The sequence below is a fragment of the Pteropus medius genome, unplaced genomic scaffold (assembly GCF_902729225.1).
Source record: "Pteropus medius unplaced genomic scaffold, Ma_sr-lr_union100, whole genome shotgun sequence".
NCBI lineage: Eukaryota > Metazoa > Chordata > Mammalia > Chiroptera > Pteropodidae > Pteropus > Pteropus medius.
Window position 1 is genome coordinate 2483774 of NW_024345861.1, and position 24399 is coordinate 2508172.

The window sequence follows — 24399 nt, forward strand, 5'->3', positions numbered from 1 at the left end:
TTTTAATAATGATCCTGTATATAGAAGGCCTTAAGTAAAGCATGAAACTCAGAACCCATAAATGAAAAAAAAAATTACAGATTTGACAACATAAATATTGAACACCCATAAACAACAGTAAGGGAGAAGCAATAGGCTGAGAAATGATATTTGGTACATATAAAATGCAATGGGATAGCACATTCCATATGCAAATTAAATAATTGCATATTACCAATAAACTTTGAAAAAACATTCAAATAAAAAGAATAGAAATATAAATACATATAAATAATGTTACATTTTTTCAAATATATTTGATCTGTGGTTGGTTGAATCTGCAGATGCAGAATCCACAGATACAGAGATGTGACTGTAATTATATAAATAATTCTAAAATTATAATTGCAATAAGTGCTATGGAGAAAGGACCTAATCTGGTCTGGAGGGCCAAGTAAGTGACTAGAAATGTGAAATTTAAGAAGGAATTAACCAAATATAGGTTAAAGAGATGGGAAGGGACAGAAAGGAGATAAGGGAATGATATATACAAATGTCATGAGGTACATTTGAAAAACTGGAAGTACAGAATTGCTGAAGCAAGAGAGTAAGAAGCCAGAGAAGTAGATAGGGAGCCAGATGATATACGGCTTTGTACAGCATATTAAGGGTTTCAGTATTTATCTTAAATATGATGGGAAAATATTTAAAGGGAATGATGGGGTTAGTTTTATCACAGAAAATGCAGGCTATGCAGAAAATGGATTAAAAGATAATAAGAATTGAAGCAAGGAGACCAGTTAGATTATTGCCGTCATCTAGGCTAGAGATTATTAAAAGTGGAAAAGGAAAGAATGGGATAGGTTCAAAGTATAATTAGAAGATAAAAATGGCAGGGTTTGATGTTGTATTGAATATAGAGGGATGACTCTTGGATTTCTGGCTTGTACAAATAAGGGGAAGGTTGTTTCATTCACTGAAAGGCATTGTCAAGAGGAGAATAATTTGGAAGCAATGATAATCATATTAACTTTGGACATTTTTTTTAAAATCTGAAGTGCTTTTCAAATATCTAAGTTAGATGACAGGTGAAAATTTGGATATACAAATCGAGTACAGAATGGATCTAAACTATCCATTCTGCTCATTAACCTTACCTATTTATTAAATCATAGATCAATCTATAACAGTCATGAGATGCCACTTGACCTATTTTTCTCATTCTAATATTCCTCTTCTCTATGGTCTTTCCTAGTACTTATTGCCTAGCCTACCGCTCATTAGGCTCCAGCTATATACTCTACCACGTATATGGGAATATGTCTTGTTTCTATAATTAGAAATTAAGTTTCTTGAAATTAGAGACCATGTTAGATTAGGCTATCCTTCACTCCCACCACCAGGTGTACATGTAGTAAGAGTTCATTTTACCTGTAACAAAGAGAATGAATAGCCTTTCTGCTATTAAATAGTAGTTAAAAGCAAAAGGCGTTAAATGCAGACAACTGGGATTTGAATTTTGCCTTCACCTCTTACGAGCAGTGGTGGATATAATCAAGTATTAACTTCTTCAAAGTCTCATTTTCAACATTTGTCAATTCCAGATAATACTAATCTGCCTCAGAGAGTTAGCATGAGAATTAAATACATAATGTGTGTCAAGTGCTTATCACAGTGTTCGTCACATAGTAAGCATTAGGATTTCTGTTTTATTATTGTTATTATTATTATTTTCAGAAGGTATCATAATTTAATATGACATCCAGTGGCTAGGGATAGGTGACAGGTTAGTAAACACAAAATTTGGCAAAAGCATATGCTTACTTTTTCATGCTTTTTTCTATAGCAGAATTTCACATCATTCTCTATTTCAGAGATCAGCCATCATTTTGTCCACTTTATCCCTTGCTGGAGCTTGGCCCCTGGATTTAGAGAACATTCTAGTGGAGCTAATCTCTTGTGTTTTACAAAACATAAATTAAGGTATGACTGAAAATCTCAATGAGTGAGTTGTGTGCATATGTGGGTATATGTACATACATATGTACCTAATAATCATTTTTCTTAAGAAGACCCATTGTTCATGGTGTGTGCCATGTACTTGCCATTATGTTGCTGACAAGTGAAAAGAAATCATTCATTGTAGAGAGAAGCACATTAACTCTTCAAACCAGTAGAGGATGCTTTTAGTAAATTAATTCTTCCAGTTGCTTTAATGGTGCCTTAGTCACCTCACACTAGTTTATCTCTGAAAACTAAGTAGATTTCTGTCACCTCACCAAGAGAACTAGGATATTTCTTTTTTAACATGAAGATCCTTGGGAGTTGGTATGGAATTTTTTCATTTATATTAATGAAATAATTACGGAATCACATTGAGAAGGTATGTAAGTTTATAGTAGATATCAGTTGCTACTTCTATTTGTATAAATTCAATATCTCTTTTATATGAATTTTAGTGATAAGAAAAAGTTATGGTAAATGTTTTTCTAACTTTTACATATCAATAAGTCTAATTTTATACTTATTCTACTAATTCTTATTTTAAAGGGCTTATTTATCAAAATGTGGCTTTGTAATCTAGTGTTATTTTTAATATACTAGTAGATAATAAATATTTCAGTTTCAGATATGAATAATTTGAATTCAATATGGCCTTTCCAGTTAGTTTTCCTTTCATACCTCTCCTAAGACTCATTTGAATTTTATGTAGATTAAGAAATAAAATTGATTTCCTAGATGAATGAAAGTTATCTTTCTATAATTTTAGCCTAATGATAAAATTAAACTGTTCACAAATGAACTGTTCTAAATAATCCTGACCAGACTTGAAATTCTTAGAGCAAATATTATTTGACATTTATATAGGACACCCTATCCAGAATGGACTTTTATTTATTGATTATATGTCATGAAGTAGAACAGTGATATGTTTATAATTTTATAGATAAACTATGAAGCAATTCAATTTTTCTCTTCCTCCCTTGACCAAGTCCCAATTACTGAAGGCTGTCCTCTCCCCCCTTCCCCCACCTTCAAGATTATTTTAAACTCTCAACTATTTAGTAAAAAATCTTTTTGGAAGCAAAGTCAACACATATAGCAGGGCTATATGCTGCATATCTCAGCATAGCTTCCCATGGTTCTCAACTCCCCTAATGGAGGATGCACAAAAGTCATCGTTTTCATATAGTAGATTTCGCTTCTTATAAGAAGATAAATTCTTGTGTGTCACTACTTTCGCATACTCAAGTTTAATGAAGCCTCTGGAAGGCCCCTGAATTAATATACACATACATAATACACAGATTAATATATGGAGGAAAATATGTGTGATTCTGACACTGAGTTTGTTCTGAACACTGTTATGAATTTATTCAAACTAGAATATGAGCTCCATGATGGCATGGATTTTTGTCTGTTTTATCCATTGCTTTTTCTCTAGTATCCGGAACAGTGCTTGCACCATTATAAAGTTAATAAATATTTGCTTAAAAATGAATTTCCTAATATTCTGGCTTAAAACTCAGAACTCTAGAATTTCCAGGCTGCATTGTAGATTACCGATAAATTCTTAAAATTCAATTATTTTTGTGCAGATTAATGATTCTGGAACCCTTACATATAAGAACAGTAAGTAGCATGAGATATAATTTGAGACAGGTAAGACCCAGTTCCTTAGCATGACAGACAAGGCCCTTTGGAAACTGGCTCCTCTGCCCATACATTTATAGTTAGATACAGAAAATTAGTTGCTATTCTTTGAATTCATCATTCACTTGTACATATCATTACCTTTGAATACATGCTTCTCTCGGCTAGAAGTGCTTTTACCACCTTTTTAACCAGTCAGGGGCATATTCAACCTTTAAAGTGAAACAAAGTATTATCTCTTCTCTGAACCCATTCTCAGTCTTCCAGTTAGGATGAGTCCCTTCTTTCCCTTGGACTACACTGCCGTTGATGTATAAATTTGTCATGGCACTTACCTCCTTGTTCTGACATCATTTCCATGTCTGTACTAGATTGTTAGCTACTTAAGGGTTGATAATATGTCTTTTTTTCCCTTTTAATCTCATCTGCCTGGATCCTACCACAGTACATATCATGCAATAGGTGCTTAACAAGTAACTTATGAACTGAGTGCATGATAACTAAGGGTGGAAGTGTTCTATTAAAAATCATAACATATAGTTTGGAATGAGTTGGTGAACAGCAAGTACACTAAACCTATCTTACACTTATCAATTGTGTTAGCACAGAGCTGTATGTTGAAGTAATTGGCTATAATAAAGAACATTTAAAAATTTTTTTCAGTTATAGTTGGCATACAATATTATATTGGTTTCGGATGTACAACATAGTGATTAAATATCTGTATACCTCCCAAAGTCATCACCCCAATAAATCTAGTGCCCCTCTGACACCATACATAGTTATTATAATACAATTGGCTATATTCCCTATGCTATACATTATATCACCATGACTATTTTGTAACTACCAATTTGTACTTCTTAATCCCTTCCCCTTTTTTCACTGACCCCTCAACCTCCCTCCCTTCTGGTAACCCTCAATATGTTCTCTGTATCTATGAGTTCATTTCTGTTTTTTGTTTGTTTATTTTGTTCTTTAGATTGCACATAAGCATGCAATCACATGGCATTTGCTTCCTCTGTTTGACTTACTCCACTCAGCACAATACCCTCTAGGTCCATCATGAATATCCATTACTTTTAGTCTGGGTGTGTCTTTTAATCTGAAGTGAGTCTCTTGTAGGCAATATATGTGAGGGTCTTGTTTTGTTATCCATTCAGCCACCCTATCTTTCAATTGGAGCATTTAATTATTTTTCATTTGAAGTAGCCTTGATAGATACGTAGTTGTTGCCATTCTTTATTTAGACTTTTGATACATATTCTTTTCTTCTTCTTCTTAAAAAACTTCTTCCAATATGTCTTGTAATACTGGCTTGGTGGTGATGAACTCTTTTAGCTTTGTCTGCGAAGCTCTTTTGTCTGTCCTTTGATTCTAAATGATAGCTTTGCTGGGTAAAGTAATCTTGGTTGTAAGTCCTAGGTTTTCATCACTTTGAATATTTTGTGCCAAGCCCTTCTGGCCTGTAAAGTTTTTGTTGAGAAATTGGCTGACAGTCCTATGGGAGGGAGCTCCCTTGAGGGTAACTAATTGCTTTTGTCTTGCTGCTTTTAAGATTCTCTCTTTGTCATCAGCCTTTGGCATTTGCATTATGAATTGTCTTGGTGTGGGCCTCTAGGTTTTCAATTTCTTGCTCTCTCTCTTCTCTTTTTGGTACCCTTATGGTGTGAATGTTGTTATGCTTGATGTTGTCCCAGAGGCTCTTTAAACTACCTTCATTTTTTTTGATTCTTGTTGTTGTTGTTGCTGTTCTGATGGTGTGTCATCTGCTGTCACATCCTCTATGTCACTGATTTGATCCTCCATTTCATCAACTCTGTTGATTCCCTCTAATGTACTCTTTATCTCAGATATTTTATTCTTCATTTCTGACTGGTTCCCTTTTATGTTTTCCAACTCCAGTTTTATGTTTTCTATCTCTTTGTTAAAGTTTTCACTGAATTCATCTATTCTTCCTCTAAGTTCTTTGAGCATCTTTATAAGCAGTGTTTTGAACTCTGCATCTAGTAGATTGCTTATCTCCATTAGTTGAGTTATTTTTCTGGAGTTTTGTTCTATTCTTTCATGCAGAACATGTCTCTTCATTTAACTGCCTCCCTGTGTCTGTTTCTATGTATTGGGTAGGGCTCCTAAATCTACCTGTTTTAATAGAGTGGCTTTATGTAGTAAGTGTGCTGCGGGCGCCCAGTGGCACAATTCTGGGAGGGATCCAGCTGCAAGCCAAGTTTAGCAGCAGCCTGTGCACCTCTGGAGCTACCTGATAGGAATCACCAAGCAATCCATATATGGATGCCACCATGCTGGACTTACAGGTGCCTCAAGGGGCCAACTCAGAAATCGAGGCTGGCTGCCACTAGTGTGGGGCTTGGGACTGCTCATCAAGAGGTACGGGGCACATCAAGGAAGAGACAGAGTCTCAGGGAATTACCAGGGCAGGGCAACCAGTGTTATCCAGGTTGATGGGGACGCCGATACAGTGACTTCTGTGTCTGCATGCTGGGATCGGGGAGGGCTCAACAAAGGAACAATGGATACTGCCAGCACTTGCGTCCAGGAGAAAGTCGCCCCTCCACGACCTCTCCCTGAGCCCGACAACTCAGTGTCTCCCTGTATGTCCCTGGCTCTCCTTGAGCAGCTGCCTCAGCTCTGGAGCTCAGAGCAAGTGAGTTTATCAGCAAGTAAATCTGCACGTGGGTGACTTAAGAGGAATGTCCACCACTCCCACAGCCCTCTGTCTAACTCAACCACCGTATCCACTGGTTTTCACAGCCAGAGGTTGTGGGGACTTCTCTTCATAACACTGGAACCCTGGGCTGGGAAGCCCAGTGTTGGAGCTGGGATCCTTCACTCCTCAGGTTGAGGAAGGAGCTCTGCAGCCAAGGAAATCCTCCTGATTCTCGATCGCCATACACGGTTGTGAGATCAGCATGTTTCGGGTCTCTACCCCTCCTACCGTTTTGAGATGACCTATTATTTTTGTAGGGCTTATAGTTGCAGGACTTCTGTTCAGCCAGACCTTAGGCTACTTTGCGTGCTGGGTCCTCTGTAGTTTTGTTATAATTTTGGTGTGTTCTTTAGAGGAGACATGCATGGCCTCTACCCAATATGCCATCTTGTGAGGACCTCTAAGAAACATTTGCACAAGAAAGGGAGAATAAGCAAATGGAGGAAGGATTCTAGACAAGGAAGTGACACCATAAAAATACTAGGTGCTAGTTACAGGATGGTTGAAACTAAAGGACAAGAGAATGGACAAAAGCAACAGACCTGCCTTACAATCATGCCTGGGAACAACCTTGGAAGCAGAGACATAGCCAAGCAGAAAATTCAGTCAAGCAAATACTTTGTGAATACAACATCAAATCACTGGCTGTTTGTTTGGGGGTGTTTTCCCACAAGGTGATGATTTGGGAACTGAATGGAGTCAACTCTTCAGTCATTGTATAGACTTAGATATCTCTTCTATATATCATTAATGTCTTTGGGCAATCCTCATAGATTGTTCGACCTGCACAGCTTTCCAGAATCTGTAAAATGAACACAATTGGATTCACATCTCTAGATTATCTATTGTTTTGAAAGTGCCTTAAATTTTCATTTGCTTGTCTGGGTTAAATGTTTAGGGCAATGTTAATGAGGAATTGGGCCATATAAGTTTCCAATTCAGAAGTACTAATGCTATTGTTGCTGTTTGTATTTACTTTCTTGCTTGGTTTTGGAAAACATATTCTGTAGAAATCTCCTGCAGTATTAGCACTAAATGTCAGCTAAAGACAAGTGTGCCTTTATCTAATTTGGTACCTCTTTCATAAATTTAAAATAAAGAAAAAAATAAAATAAAATAAGGAAAACCCTCTCCCAACATTCAATCAGAAACTGTAGAATCTTTTCAACTCAAAGCCTTTCCCTAAATGCTGTAATATATGCAAAATTCTTATGTAGATCACAAATTTAGGCTCCATCCATTTAGCTTGAGATTATGATGCTGCCTTATAAACATCAAACACCCTAAATTTTGATGTGATTGTTTCCTCTTTCTGGATGACAAAGTGCTGAATAACCCAACACACATTTCCCAGTGAATAATATTCCTCTTGTCTTCGCTAATATTGTTAAATAATTTCAAAAACTCTCTTCAAGACAGTTGCTGTGACCTAGGGAGCTAAATACAGGAGATGCCACCATGTTATTTGTCTGCCTATAGACACAGATGTTGTTTGTGTTGTCTGCAAGTACAGAATATGGTCTAAAATATCACTGTTATTTTCAGTGAGTCAGAGTGATATGGCACTGGTAAAGTGAATCCATAAAAATTAGTACAGAGTAGAATAATAATTCAAAAGGAGGCATAAAAATACATCAAACTCATGTACAATGAGCATAGTTTAAGTGTCTCTTTTTTATATTGTGAGTAACAAAGGAAATATCCATTGTCTCCCAGCTGCCATATCCCTCAAAGTATTTTGGTGGCTGGATGTGGCAATCCAGATGAAAACCACAGTGAGCTGAATGAAACCTAGGAGTCGAGAAGCAAGTAAGTTCTAGCATCAGCCTCATGCACATTGAGTAAATGAGGAGAACTAGACTATGAATTTGATTGTGCTAACTTACTGCTTCATATGCTGTATAAGGGGATTAGAACTCAGTGTTAAAATCATTCCAAATTAGCTTTGCTACTTTGTATCTATGCAGCCTTGGACAATTTACTTAATCTCTCTTTGAGCCTCAATTGCTTTATTTCAACAATAGGGATAATAACCTTTCTCACAGGATATACTGTGGGGATTAAAAAATAATGTACATCTCGGCCTCATACAGAGAAGATACTAAATTCACAGTTGGATATACTTTCTTCTTTTTAATATGCAAAAATTCCTTGGTACCTTGACCACTATGAATTTGTGCTAGGACTAGAGAATGTGTGCTGTGAAATCAGACCTACGAGTCCTAGTGCTTAAGTCTAAAACCTTGTACTTTGTCAGTTACAAGTGGATTTCCTGGTAACTGAGGTAGATTAGTTTCCCAATTTCCATAGCAATTAGAGAATGGCCTTTCTTTGTAAATATAAGTTTGTACTTGTAGGACTGTAATGTAAACACAGCTCTCAAAAATAATTCTATCAGCTCAGATCAATTATACTTCAGAATGAGGTCAAGACTGACCCTATTTACTACAGTGTTTGACTACTAGGCTATTGTTTCCATATAATAACTCATTTTGCCATTTACTGTATATACACTATGCTACTAAAGAGCCCTTGTAGAAATTAGTGGTAAACAAAGGGGATGTTAATAAGTTCTCATTTTTGAGAGGTAGATTTTGAAGATTGTTTAAATAGTAGGGCTGCGTTTGCACTGAGTCAACTATGTACCCTCATCTAGTCTGACACAAATAAGATCCATTTTGCTAGACTGATTAGCCAGGATTATGAACAAATCTTTAGCTATAGAATAAAACAAAAGCAACTAGCTTGTTAAAGTAGAAATGGAAAATGTGTGTTGCTGATATTGAGTCCACCTAACCTGTCACAGTACTTTACCATTGAGCCCATATTGGCCCATGAATCCTTCTTGCCACATTAGGATCAAACCTAATTTGTTGATTGTATTTGCATCAGTCTATAACTATCTAAGCATTCAGGAATTTCAGTTTCTAGAAGTGAAGGCAAAATGGCAGATAAGTCAAGAGAAATTAATGTCATGTTCATCATTAATGGTAGTTTTTGAACACAGATTAGTTTTTCATTCTTATAAATTGTGGTACTTTGTTTCATTGTTCACAATGTTCATCTGAGATGTTTAAAGTATGCAAGGAGAAAACATTCTAGTTTTCTCTCTGTTTTCTAAAAACTTGTTTATTAAAGTATAATTAATATATAATAAATTATACATATTTATGGTGTAAATTTGTTAACTTTTGACATATATGTAAATATATACCCATGAAAACATCACCGCAATCATCATAGTGAACATATATATCAAAAAGTTTTCTCTTACCCTCTTTGTAATTTTTTTTCTCTACTACTTCCCAGCCACCTTACTCCCAGACTACCATTGATCTGCTTTCTGTCAGTATAGACTAGTTTGCATTTTCTAGAGTTTTACATAATGGACGCATATACAGTATGTAAACTTTTTGACTGTTGTTTTTTAAACTTGGCAAAATTTGGTATTTATTCATGTTGTCATACGTGTCAACAGTTCATTCCTTTTTATGTCTCAATAATATTCTATGGTATGGTTATACCCGAGTTTACATTCATTCGCCTGTTGACAGTTGAGTTTTGTCCAACTTTTATTTATTACAAATAAAGCTGCTATGAACATTTGTGTACAAGTCTTTGTAGGTTCATGTGATTAAATTTTACTGAGCTAAATATCAGGGGGTGGAATAGTTATATCGTATGAGAGATGTATGTTTAACTTTACAAGATATGAAAGTCTAATTAGCCCTAGAGAAGCATTCTCAATCCACTTAACAAAGTCAATAGCAAGATCCAAAAGGATAGAACTATTGCTAAGTATTGAGCACACAGCAGAACAAAGTTAAATAGTATATATAGGAATACAAACTCTTTTTGACCTATTCTACTCAATGACATGAATTAGAAGATTTCTCACTCTGACTAATGAGAATAGGGACAATTACCTCCTTTGTTCGGATTCATAGTTGCTTCCTTTAATCATTTCAGGTGCTTCTTTCTCCAGTCACAGGAGGTTTCCTGGCATTCAAGTGCTGTTGAGGACTTTGGTGAATATCCAGGTGACCCTCTGCAGATCTCTAGAGTTCTTTTTTTGCAGCTCTTTCCTTTTTGTACTCTGTACTGTATACTCCAGCTGTCTTGGCCCTCCCATACTACCAGGTTCATCTCCTCAACGCAGAGGGATTGCTAGGCTCCACCTATGTTCTCCCTGTTCTCCCTCCCTATGCTAAGGCCTGGACACTCTCTGCAGACAGTAAGCCGAGACAATCATTAGGCTCATTGCATTGCTTCCCATATCTCAGGGATTAATATCCTTTATTGCCCAATATCTAAAAACCGTTGTTTCATATATTTTGTTTGTTTGTTTTTGTGTTGTTTCAAGCCAGAGAGTAAATTTGGTCCTTGTCACCCCATCTTGACTGGAAGTGAAACTCTTCTTCTCCAGATTTTAATGTTTTCCTATAAATAAAATTCATTTTCGAAAGTCCCAAATGAGTGTCCTAAGAATTTTTTCCACAACTTTTGCCCACTTGGAGAATTACTTCATTATATCCCTCAAAACAAAACAAAACAAAACAAAACAAAACAAAACACCTTATCTGAGTTCATAAAAGCAGTCTCTCAGAGGAGCCACCTACTCACTTCAGGACTCTACAAACTTGCTAAGATGATAATTTCTGTTGGGTATATGTTGAGAATAACAACAGAAGTTTTTATTCAAGCCAATGTGACTTATTTTAGCAAAAGCCCCCCCGCTCCGCCTAGTGTGCATTTAAAAATTTTTTAATAGGGAGTCATTTACCAATTCATTAAGCCAAAAAGTATAGTGAGAAAAGCTTCCTTGGTGAGACTGTTTCAGACAGAAGATACCCAGCAAGTTTATTCTCCATCAATCTAATATTCTTATAAACTACTTTGTTTCTGAATCAATAGCCAGTGGGCCACTGTCTTTCTCTTCTTGCAAAATATGCGGAGCATCTATTATTTGAAATGCATAGGTAAATTATCAAAATAACTTTTTTCAGCTGTACAATTTAACAGTAAGCAGTAAGGCATATATATATATATATATATATATATATATATATATATATATATATATATATGCAAACTATATATATATATAAAAATATATACAAAATATGTATATATATTGCATTGTGTGTTCCCCTCCCATAGTTAATTCCTTTCTGTCATTACATATTTAACCACTTTTACTCACCTACCTACCTCCTTTACCCTCCCCCCACCATCTGGTAACCATTCTATTGTCCATGTCCACGAGTCTCTGTTTTTCCGGTTCATTTGTTGCATTTAGGTTTATATCCCACATGAGGTGATATCATGTGATTTTTGACTTTTTCTGTCTGGCTTATGCTTAGCATAATTATCTTGAAGGCCATCCACATTGTCACCAATGGCAGTATTTCATATCTTCGTATGGCTGAGTAATATTCCATTATATACATGTACCACAACTTCTTTATTCAATCATTTATCGTAGGACACTTTGGTTGCTTCTATGTCCTGGCTACCGTGAATAACGCTGCTATAAACATCAGTGTGCTAATGTTTTTTCGGATATGAGTTTTCAAGTCTTTGGTTTAATACCCAGTAGAGGGATTGCTGGATCATATGGTAGATCAGTTTTTAGTTTTTTGAGGAACCTCTATACTGTTTTCCATAGTGGCTGTATCAATTTGGAGTCCCACCAGCAGTGTATGAGGGTTCCTTTTACTCCGTATCATCTCCGACATTTGTTATTATCGTCCTGTTGATAACAGCTATTCTAACAGGTGTGAGATGGTATGTCACTGTGGTTTTGATTTGCACTTCCCTAATAGCTAGTGATATTGAGCATCTTTTAATATGTTTCTTGGCCTTTTGTATGTCTTCTTGGGAAAAATGTGTATGTTCAGATCCTCTACCAATTTTTTGATTGGATTGTTTGGTTTTCTGCTGTTATTGAGTTGTATGAGTTCTTTGCATATATTAGATTTTAGGCCCATGTCGGAGGCGTTGCTTGCAAATATATTTTTCCATTCGGATGGTTGTCTCTTTACCTCGTTAATGGTTTCTTTTGCTGTACAGAAGCTTTTTAGTTTAGTCCCATCCATTTATTTTTGCTTTTATTTTCTTGCTTTTGAGGTCAAATTCATAAAATCCTCTTTAAGTCCAAGGTCCTTGAGTTTAGTTCCTAAGTTTTCTTCTATGCATTTTATTGTTTCAGGTCTTCTATTCAGGTCTTAAATCCATTTTGAGTTAATTTTTGTGTGTGGTGATAGACAACAGTCTAGTTTCATCCTTATGCAAGTGGCTTTCCAGTTTCCCTGGCACCATTTATTGAAGAGGCTTTCCTTTCTCTACTGTATGTTTTTAACTTTTTGTCAAAAATTATTTGCCCATATAAACATAGTTATATTTCTAGACTCTCGATTCTGTCCCACTCATCTGTGTGTCTGTTTTTCTGCTAATACCATCTTGTTTTGATTATTGTTGCTTTGTAGTGTAATTTGAAGTTGGAAATAGTGATGCCTCCAGCCTAGTTCTTTTTTCTTAGGGTAGTGTTGGTGATTTGGGGACATTTGTGCTTCCATACAGAACTGATGACATTTTGTTCTATTTCTTTTAAAAATACCATTGGAATTTTGATAAGGATTGCACTAAACCTGTATAATGCTTTAGGTAATAAGGTCATTTTAACTATGTTAGTTCTTCCAATCCAATAACATGGAATATCTTACTATTTCTTTATATCTATTTCGATTTATTTTAATAGGGTCTTATAGATTTCATTACACAGTTCCTTCACATGTTTCATTTGAAGATTTCTTCCTAAGTATTTTATTCTTTTATTTCCAATTGCAAAAGGAATTATTTTTTCCACTTCTTTTTCTGACAGTTCATTATTAGAGTATAGGAACGCTATGGATTTTTGAACATTGATTTTGTATCGAGAAATATTCCTGGATTTGCTTATTGTTTCTAGTAGTGTTCTTGTGGAGTCTTTAGGGTTTCCTATATAGAGAATCATGTCATCCACAAATACTGACAGTTTGACTTCTTCGTTTCCTATTTGGATGCCTTTTACATCTTACTGTTGCCTCAGTGCACCAGCTAGGACCTCCAATGATATACTGAACAACAATGGTGATAGTTGACAGAATTGTCTTGTTCCTGATCTTAGAGGGAAAGTTTTTACTTTTTCATCATTAAGTGTAATGTTGGCTGAGGGTTTGTCATATATGACCTTTATTATTTTAAGGTACTTTCCTTCTATACTGATTTTGTTAAGTGTTTTGATCATAAATGGATGCTGTATCTTGTCGAAAGCTTTTTCTGCATCTATTGATATCATATGATTCCTATTTTTTAATTTCTTCATGTGGCATATCACATTAATCAATTTGCAGATCTTGGACCATCACTGTGCCCTTGGATAAAACCCACTTGATCGTGCTGTATAATCTTTTTAATATGTTGCTGTATTAAGTTCTCTAGTATCTTATTTAGGATTTTTGCATCTGTGTTCATGAGAGATATTGGTCTGTAGTTTCCTTTTTCATGAGAGATATTGGTCTGTAGTTTCCTTTTCTGCGTGTGTTATCCTTACCAGGTTTAGGTATCAGAGTAATATTGACCTCATAAAATAGGTTGCCTCTTCTTTGATTTTTTGCAAGAATTTGAGGAGAATAGGTATTACATTTTCTTTCAATGTTTGGTAGAATTCACTGGTGAAGCCATCTGGACTTTTACTTTTTGGTAGGTTTTTGATGATTATTTCAATTTCCATACTGCTGATCAGTCTATTTAGATTTTCCAGTTCTTCTTGATTCAGTCTAGGAAGATTGTATTTTTGTAAGTACTGGTCTATTTCTTTTAGGTTATTAAATATAATGTTATGTAATTTTTCATAGCATTCTTGTATGATCCTTTGTATTTCTGTGATGTCAGTCGTAATTTCCCCTCTTTCATCCCTGATTTTATTTGTGTCCTTTCTCTTTTTTCTTTAGTGAGTCTAGCCAGGGGTTTGTCAATTTTATTAACCTCCTCAAAGAACCAGCTCTAGGTTGCATTTATTTTTTTTTCTATTTTTTTGTTGTTGTTTGTTTTCAATTTCATTTATTTCTGCTCTAATTTTGATTATTTCTTTCCATCTGCTGACTTTAGGCTTCATTTTTTCTTCCTTTTCTAGTTTTTTACAGATGAAGCATTAGGTTGTTTATTTAGGCGTTCTTGTTTTTGGAGATAGGCCTGTAATGATATGAACTTTCCTTTTATGACCTCTTTTGCCCTGACCCAGAAGTTTTGATATGTTGTACTATAATTATCATTCGTTTCTAGGTATGTCTTGATCTCTCGTTCCATTTCTTCTCCTACCCAGTCATTCTTCAAGAGCATGTCGTTTAATCTCCATGTATTTATGTTTTTTCCTGCTTTCTTTTTACAGTTGATCTCTAGCTTCAAAAGCATTATGATTAGAGAATATAGTTGGTGTGATTTTAACCCTTATATGTGTTGAGGGTATCTCTGTGTCCCAGTATGTATTCCATCTTGAGAATGTTCCCTGTGCACTAAAGAAGAATGTGTAAGCAGTTTATATGTCATAAAAGACTCTGCAAATGTCAATTATGTCCAGTTGGGCTAATGTGTCATTTAAAGATGTGTTCTCCTTATTGATTTTCTGTTTGGATGATCTGTCCATATCTGACAGTGGGGTATTTTGGTCCCCTACTATGATGGTGTTTAAGTCTGTTTCTCGCTTTAGTTCTGTTAGCAATTGCTTTATATATTTCAGGGCTCCCTGATTGGGAACATAGATATTAGTAAGTATTATGTCTTCTTGGTGCATGATTCCCTTTATCATTATGAAGTGTCCCTCAGTATCTTTCTTTACCTTTTTTATTTTGAAATCTATTTCATCTGATATTAGCACCGCTACTCCTGCTTTTCTCTGAATGCCATTTGCTTGAAATATTATTTTCCACCCTTTCACTTTGAGTCTATATTTATCTTTGGAGCTGAAATATGTCTCCTGGAGGCAGCATATGGTTGGGTTTTATTTTCTGATCCATTCTGCAACTCTATGCCTTTTTATTGGTGAGTTCAATCCATTTACATTTAGGGTGATTATTGAAATTTGAGGTTTTTCTATAACCATTTTGTTTTCCTTTTTGATAGTTCAGCATTTCCTTTGCTTCCTTATCCTTGTTTGTCTGTTTATTTTATTTTGGTTGGATTTTGTGAATTTTTCCTCTGATCCTTCTTTTATGTTTTATACTTAAGTTCCGAATCTTGGGCATCTTGTTACTATAAACGAATATGTAGAGGATAGTTATACACACACACCACAGTGATGCACACACATATACATTCTTTTTTCTTCCGTGCGTGCCTTATCTACCTTTCCCTTTGTGAATTTGGATCTTGAATCCTCCCTTTTTCTGTCATTGTTGTCTAAATTGCAAAATTCTTCTTTTTGTTTAAGCTTATAATGTTCTATTCTTAGTAAAGGTTGCACTCCTCTGCTTCTATATACCTGCTAGTCACCTTACTCATAGTTATGTATTTTTTTTTGTCGTTTTGTTTTATGTGAGCTAACCCCTTTCAGTAATCCTTGTAATGCAGGCCTCGTAGTGGAGAATTCCCTCAGTTTTTGTATGTCTGATAAGGTCTTTATTTCTCTTTTGTATCTAAAGGAGAACTTTGCTGAATGCATTATTTTTGGCTGGTAATTCCTTTCATTTAATAGTTTGAATATTTGAATCCATTCTTTTCTGGCTTATGTTTGTGCTGAGAAGTCTGACAATAACCTAATGGGTTTTTCTTTATAGGTATCCAACTTCTTTTCCCTGACTGACCTGAGAATTCTTCATTTTGTCATTAATTTTTGATAATTTCAATACAATGTGTTTTAGTGAAGGCCTTTTTGGGTTGAGATAATTGGGTGTTCTGATGACTTCTTGAATTCCAATTTCCAGCTCATTCCTTAGATTTGGGAAATTCTCTTCAACTATTTGTCTGAAAATGCTTTCTAATCCCTGCTCCCTTTCCTCCTCTTCGAGAATGCCCATTATTCTTGTTTCCTTTCCTGATGGTATCAGGCGTTGTATTTTTCTTTCCTTATTTTTCATTCTTTGGTCTCTCTCTTCCTCTTATTTCTAGATTTCTGTCTTCAATATTACTGATCCTTTCCTCCATTTGGTTGACTCTGTTTTCCGAGCTTGCTATTTCATTTTTTGTCTTGTTCAGTGTTTCCTTCATCTACAGAAGTTCTATTTGGTTCTTTATTTAGGGTTTCAATCTCCACTAAAGCACTCATTCTGCTCATCTAGTTGTTTTTTTCAGTTCCTGAAATTGTTGATATAAATTTTTCCAATCTCGTGTTTTTTTCGGAAGTATCTTCCAGAATTCTCTGTCATTTAGGTCTCATATTTATATATCATTAAGTTTATTTTCTGGAGATTTTTCTCTTTGTTTCTGAGCTGCCTTGTCATCTTGGTTGTTCATAGTGTTTAATGGACTATTTCTCCACCTGGGCATTAATGGAAGTGTTTTGTGTTATTTTTCCAGAAAGATTTGTTATATAAAAGTATCTCTTTAGCCTGTTGCCATGATGGCATTTTTCTTTTGGTTTCCAGTATGTGGCATCTAAGCCTCTTGGATCCTTGCTTTATATAAGGTCTTAATTATGCCTTTTTTTCTTAGAAATATTCAATCATGCTCATTACCCTCAATCTCTGTCCCTGCCAGTGTTAGCGACAGTTTTGGTAGCATTTACTCATATTCCCCTGAGGCTCCGAGGTGTTCGGACTTAGAGGATATGTGGAGAGGGCCCCTCTCGGTTGGTGGATGGGGGTTCCATCTCCTCCTCACGTTTTGCTACCGTGGCTAGTAATCAACTGTTGTTTCTCTGCTTTCTGCCCTGATCTTTAGGCACTGCCGTTGGCCACATGGAGTTCATAGGTTTCCCAGGAAGAGTTGTTTAATGAACCTGCTGTGGCTTCTTCCCTCCCCCTCCTCCTGCAGGGAGCTCCAGCCAGGAGAGGCAGCTTCTTTGTTTCTCCCAGTCTACTGCCAGACTCCTGGGATTCTGACCTGTGGTAGCTCTTGTTTGCATATCCCACACTCAGATGTGCTGGTGTGCAGGTTTGGTGTTCTTTATTAGTTTTGGATGTCTACCATATTGTTGTTTCAAGGGTAGAGATCTGGGGATGTCTCTCACTCCACCATGTTTCTGATGTCACTCCCAGTTTTTCAATTTTCATTGGTAGATCCTGTTTTATATTAAGCAATACCATCTCATATGTGTCAGATTTTTCTTCAATAATTTAACCGTTTTGAAAGTGGTTTCATATTAACTACTGACTTCGAAACTTTGGTATTTAATGATCGTTCTTTGTCTAGAATTATTCTAGGGCCTGGGGAGAATGAAATAGTACCTTGTATCTATGTAGTACTTCATAGATTATACAACATTTTGAAGAAATTATCTTATTTGATTTTGAGAGATACCAAAAGTTTAGAACACATTCTCAAATCTGGAGATCTAATTCAAGAGGTAATACCGATGATGTAAGTATAAAGAAAAAAAGAAATATATAGACATAAAATTATGTAGTAAAGATTAGAAATGTTCTAGAGAAGGGTAAGATTAATGAGAGAGAAGAACAAAATTAAAGCATATTTTCTGAAGGTACAGACACAGGCTGGATATTAGGAATTAGAGTAGTAAAAAATCAGAGGAAGGTATTCCAGGTAGTTGAGACAATATATTCAGAGATACAGAGGCAAAAATAAAAAGGGCACCTTTGAAAGATGGTGAGAAGAATCCCCTCATGGAGCAGAACTTAGTTTATTCAGTAGTTTTTGGACACCGACTCTGGTGCACAGTTCTATCTTGGCATTTTTACTTACTCATCACAAAATAAATGCTTACAGATTAGTGTAGAATGTTGCAGAAATCACACTGTTTGCATTTATGAGTGTGTGTTTGAAGCATTTGTAAGTATTTTTCATGGTCATTTATTTCTTTAGCTCACTGGTCTTCCTTCTCTAGATGAAATTGTGTGACAGACTAATATAGTTTAAAATTCTCACACACACACACACACACATACACACACACACACACATACACACACACTTAACAGCTTTATGTGTTTAGTGAACATAATGAAAATAAAGAAGTATACCTGGAAGTCCATGGTGGTCAATAAGGATTCAAGCACCACAGTGTTATGAACAGCCAGAAAATTGGACCAACACAGGAAAGAAATGAGAAGTTTTTAGGGCCACTGAGCACTATGCATTTGCACTGTTCAGTAGCCCTGAAAATTTCTCATTTAGGTCATGAAGTCTCTTTTTCATTTAAAATGTCGAAATTAAGGGAACATGAGCAGGTTCTCGTTGATCTAAATTTCTGTTGAAGTCTCAGACTTCCTACCATCTTTTTTAGTCCTTGATTCTTTTACCAGACTCTTTTTTGTTGTTGTTATGAAAACTGTGGAACAGGCATCACCTTTTTAATTGTAGTGGTAACTGTTGTCTGAGTTAGCTTTAGAACAATTTCTTCCATCTTATGTGAGTACAGTCAAAATTGGACCCTGTACTAAGATTAGTTCAAGGAAATAGAACTGGCTTATTCCCACCTCAAATTTTCTTCCTCATTAGATTGTTGAAGGATATTCTCATCTCTCTAAATATGATTGGAGTCCCTTTTGATGTTTTCTTCCAAGTTTTTAATTCATCTCCTTTATGCTATAATTCTGTGTCATTCTCTGGTTTGAGCCATTTTTACAGATTTGCAACTCACTGTACTTCTGAGAGCATCCATTAACATGGTCTTTTAACTATGTCTGAGATGGCTCCAGTTAGTCAATATTGTTTGGCATACTACTTCAGGCTTTAACTCTGCCTAAATTTTTGCCATGATTTTCACTATGCTGACAGATGGAGAAGTCTTGAATAGTAAGGAGTAATTGGTGGGCCCTGAGTACTGGGATAATGGGTGCATTTGGAGCTATAAGGGGGAGATTAGGCTTCAGGAAGCTTAGTTATTTTCTTTAAGTCCTCTGATAACTGCAGGATTCCATTTTGCATGGACAGCACTCTATGTCTCATCTCTGTTCCCCAGAAAAGGCTGATGAGCCTGCAACAGAAAATACATGCCAGGTCTGGGTGGTGCCTTTATTACTTCGTTGTCATTTGGGCCTTGGCAAAGGACATGCCATGATCCTGTTTGCTCTCTCTGCTTAATGCTCAGTTCTGTGGAATTCGATAAAACTTTTTCACAAAGTAAAAGAGGAAATTAAATTGGGCTAATTTTCTAAGACTGAGAAATCAGAGGTCTATTTTGTTTTGTTTTCTTTACTTGAAATTGAGTGGGTGTTCAGTGGAGCTATGTTTAAGCAAACTTACATTAACTTATTTGTTTGACAATTTGATATTGTTTTCTTTTAAAAGCCCCAAACTGAGAAATACAAAATTGTGTACCTAGTAGTGAAAATTAATTATTTCCTATCTAGTGTTGCTCATTTCTTTCTGTCTTTGTGTGTCTTGCTTAAGTCTTTGATAATCCATTGCACTTTCCCTGGAACCAGTAATGAATTATTAGTGGGTCAGTAAGAACTTTTAATTATGTGAATTTTTATTCATTGTACTATAAAGTACTATTTGCAGTAGCCATGTTTATTAACTGATGATTTTATGTTCAATGAATAACTATTCACTCAGTTGCTTTTTAACATTATATATTTTATATACTCTATCACTAATCTCACAATTTACAATGGATACCTAGCCTATATCAATACTTTAATATAGCAGACTTGTACTCATGACACAAGATCTTAATTTGCTAACATATATGATTATCCTTCACAATAGAAGTATGAATAGCACCTTTATTTATAAAACCAATAACCTTTTCCCCATTTGAAAATGTTAACATTTTCACATTTTACCATAACAAGCTCAAGTTATAATTACAGAATTTTAGAATATGAGAGTTACCTAAAGGTTTATTTCAAATTAGACCTGAACGTTTTACAAATGAGGAAACTGAGGCCCCAAGATGTAAGTGACTTATTCAGAAAAACCACATGGCTAATTAATAACATCTGCTTTTGCATATAATTCATAAGATTTGTTATGAGTCACAGTAATTAGCTAATAATTTTATCTCCTCTCCCTCTTCCTTATTTTGGAAACAGACTATACATTTTAAAGTTATATCCCAAATCACTCAGGTCATGGCTAAGATTAATCACAGATTTTGACCTCCAATTATTTATTTGGAGTGTGATGCCTTAAAGCTCTCTTTCTAGAGGAAGTGTGGATGGGTAGAATTTTAACAAAAACTAAGTCTTGAGCTTATCAGAAACTCAGAAATGGCATTTCCAGAAAAACACTGATACAGATAACTATTACTTTCCCTTTTAAGTTTTTATTTTATTATTATTATTATTATTATTATTATTAATTATTATTATTTTGCTTTAAACAATCTATTTTTAAGTAGCAGGCTTCAAATGCAAGTCCTTGATCCTTAAAATACAGCTATTTATGATGCAATTATGAGTGATCGACTTCCCATGAGCTTAACTGTAATATAATGCAACAGATGCAGTTTCCTAACAATTATACTCTTTGTTGCATAGTAAACCACCTCACATCTTTGAACAAGGAAAAAAAAAACAACACTAAATCTGAGTAGTAAAGATATCACCCCAAAATTAGGACAGTTAGTTTTCTTTAAATATTTCTTTGGAGGAGGGGACACCTACTCAATTAGAGGTCTTTTATTTTTTTAACACCTATTGTGCCATGAATTCATAGGGACTGGGTTCCTGAAGCTCATGCTCCTTTCCATTGATTCTCACACAGTGTGCATCTCTGGGTGAAGCAGGCTGGTGCTTCAGTTGAACCTAGGTACCTTTCTCTTTGGCTTCTTTCTTTTTTGATTATTTTCCTTCACACATTTCAGGAAACTATCTCAGCTCTTAGAGTGTTTAATATGCTCAATACGTACATTAATTCTTTTGGCAAGAATCTTGCCCTTAACTTTTTTGTTAAGGCTATTCCAACTATTCCAACTGCGTGCTGAGTAACGTTGTAAACTCTTCCAGTTTTGCCATGGTAACATTTGTGAGGTATTCCTTTTTGAACAGTGCCCATTCCCTTGATGTCTACAATATCATCTTTCTTATAGATTTGCATGTATATGGCCAAAGGAACAACTCCGTGTCTTCTAAAAGGCCTAGAGAACATGTAGCGAGTACCTCTCCTCTTTCCCTTTGTATTGGTCATTTTGGTGAATTACTGGAAGATGGTGGTTCCAGCTGAAAGGCCCTTTAAATTTTGATAAATGGCTTTTCCAGGCTGAAGATCAATCCTTAGATTCAGAGAGAAAATACAGTAGCTCATTTTATTCAGTACTTCATAACATTTTTTGAAAAAAAAAATTATTAGCATTAATAGAGGCCTAAAGTGATCCTATGTGCCAGATCCACTCAACTTAGTCTCATGATCCCCAGCTATAGAATGTTCCTTAGCTGCTGAAAGCTCCTCAGTGATCTCTTTCATCTTAGTATCCCCCCTAAAAATGGCTTTCATCTGTTATGTTCCTACAAAAAAAGTACTCCCTAGAAGTCACCAAGAAATCAAGTATCAGTTGGCCCTGATTGCCTCATGCTTAGATATAAGCAAGATAGCATGTTGGCTACCTTTTCTTTAATGTTACATGTACTTTCTTTCACGAGGAGAAAAGGAGCAGGGCCTCCTGCTAGCTGAGAGACCTTAAGTTCCACCTATGAAAATTGACTTATTCTCTAGTCTCTTCACTGTCTTACTATCTGATGGTATATAATCCACTAAAATAAATAGAGAGGTGTAAGTGAAGTATAATAGACTACGCATACTTGAAATATACAATATGATAAACTTTGGCTCATATACACATGTGAAACTATAGCCACAATCAAGATAACAGACATTTAAATCATCCTAAAAGTTCCTTTGTACTCCTTGTTCTCCATTTCTCCCTCACTGATCTACTTTTCATCACTGTAGATTGGTTTGTACTTTTTAGAATTTTATTTAAATTGAAACATACAGTATGTAGACATTCTGTTGGACTTTTTTCACTCAGCGTAATTATTTTGATGTCCATGCACCTTGTTATATATGAAAGGATTATTCAGATTTAGGACTGAGTAGTATTCCATTGTGTGGATATACCACAGGTATATTCTTTCAGCTATTCATGGACGCTTGAGTTGTTCCTGCCTTTTCACTATTATGTATAAAACTTATGAACAACCTAGTACAGATTTTTGTGTAGAAAGAAGTTTTCTTTGATCTAAAGTCTAGAAGTGCATCGATTTCCTGTTAAGTATAGGTTTACCTTTTGAGGAAAATGCCAAACTGTTTTCCAAAGTAGTCGTACTATTCTACTGTTTCACCAGCAGTTTCACCACATTCTTGTCAACACATGGTGTGGTCAGAATGTTTTTTAACCATTCTGGTAGGTCTATAGTGGTATCTCATTGTGATTTTAGTTTCATTTTCTTGATTACTAGTGATATTGAGCATCTTTTCAATTGCTTATTGGTCATTCCTCTTTTTTGTGATGCATGTCTTCAAATCTTTTACACATTTTAAAAGTTGGATTTAAATTCTATTATTCTGCTCATATTTTGTCTCTTACAAGGCTGCAAAATAGATTTTTCTTACAATAAAAATTAAATACATGTCTGTAAAATTCCAAATACATCATTCATTTGACAACATCAGTATCTGTTTATACTTGAAATGTAGTTAAACTTCTCATGGTAGTACTAGTGTGTCCATTTAAATCGTAGATATCCTAGATTGTACTTAACATTTCTCTTTTGGCTAGTGTATTGGTAAGAATAGATCTATAATAAATCCAATAAAACTTTTATCTTCTCTAGGCATATGTAGTATTTTAAGTAACAAGGTTATATGTGCAAGGTTAAAAACAACCACTTAAGTGCTTTCTAGAAAAATCCTTTGGGAATTTTGAACACCACCAAGACTTTTGTGTATTTAAAGAAATAACTTACAATGGTAATATTGATTTCAAGAAAGGGAAGTGAGGCAGTTCAATGATCATCACTTACTATAAATAAGTAAAATGTTTTTTTCCTTTCTTTTTTTCTTAATTATATATTTACAAAGAAGTGTACTTTTATATTACTGTTTAATTAGAGAATTTGTGGTTTTTCTTTTTATTCAAATCAGAGTATAGCTCCAGTAAATATATTACACAATCTTTTTTTTTTTTTATCATATTACAATGTATTTCCTTAGAATGGAACAAATCCTTATTCACATATATATATTTTTTTGAATAGGAATAAAATCTCTTTAACAAAGAAGAACTCTCGTTATATCTTCCAGGGTCTTCTTTTTTAACCTTATCTAATATTTCATTATGTGGAATGACAAATTGACTGTGTATTTTTATTTATTCATCCTTTTCTAATGAACGTCTTTACTGTGATTCATATGCTCATATTAAAATCTTTGGAAAGTCACATCTCATATGCCATTGTATGAGCGAAAATAAATGCAAGTCTGTGTTTTTAAAAGTGAATCTCCTAATTAGTGCCCTGAATCCATGGAAAATAAATGGGGACCCTTCTCAGTAATTCAGTTTAAATGCTTTCTTGTTTCTCTATACAGAATTAGAGCTTGTTGCTGCAAAATCTTTGGTAATGCCACAATAAAGTATTTTTCCCTCACTTCTCCCCTTTCCCTGTCTCCTAATGACTTCAGAGAAGTTTCTAGGGCAATAGTTTTCAAATCGTGGTCTTTTGTCCAGTAGCAAAAAAATTTTCCTGGGAAATTCTTAGAAATGCAGAATCTCGGGCCCTACTCCAGACCTGCTGAATTAGAAAATGAAACTGAGGGACAAGCACAGCCATCTGTGCTTTAGAAAGCCTTCCAGGTGATTCTGAAGCTTGCTGAAGTTTGGGAGCCACTGGTCTAGGGGAATTAAGGAATTTGTGAATGCGAGCCTGTATAAAATT

General features: G+C 35.1%; 1 protein-coding gene and 1 pseudogene across 1 annotated transcript in view; one reads left to right on the top strand and one right to left on the bottom strand.

The window, feature by feature from the left end:
* TENM1 (teneurin transmembrane protein 1) overlaps nt 1-24399 on the top strand; it is a 1050723-nt gene that overhangs the window by 377943 nt on the left and 648381 nt on the right. The window lies entirely within an intron of this gene.
* On the bottom strand, nt 21160-21652 carry LOC120612243 (60S ribosomal protein L21-like; annotated as a pseudogene).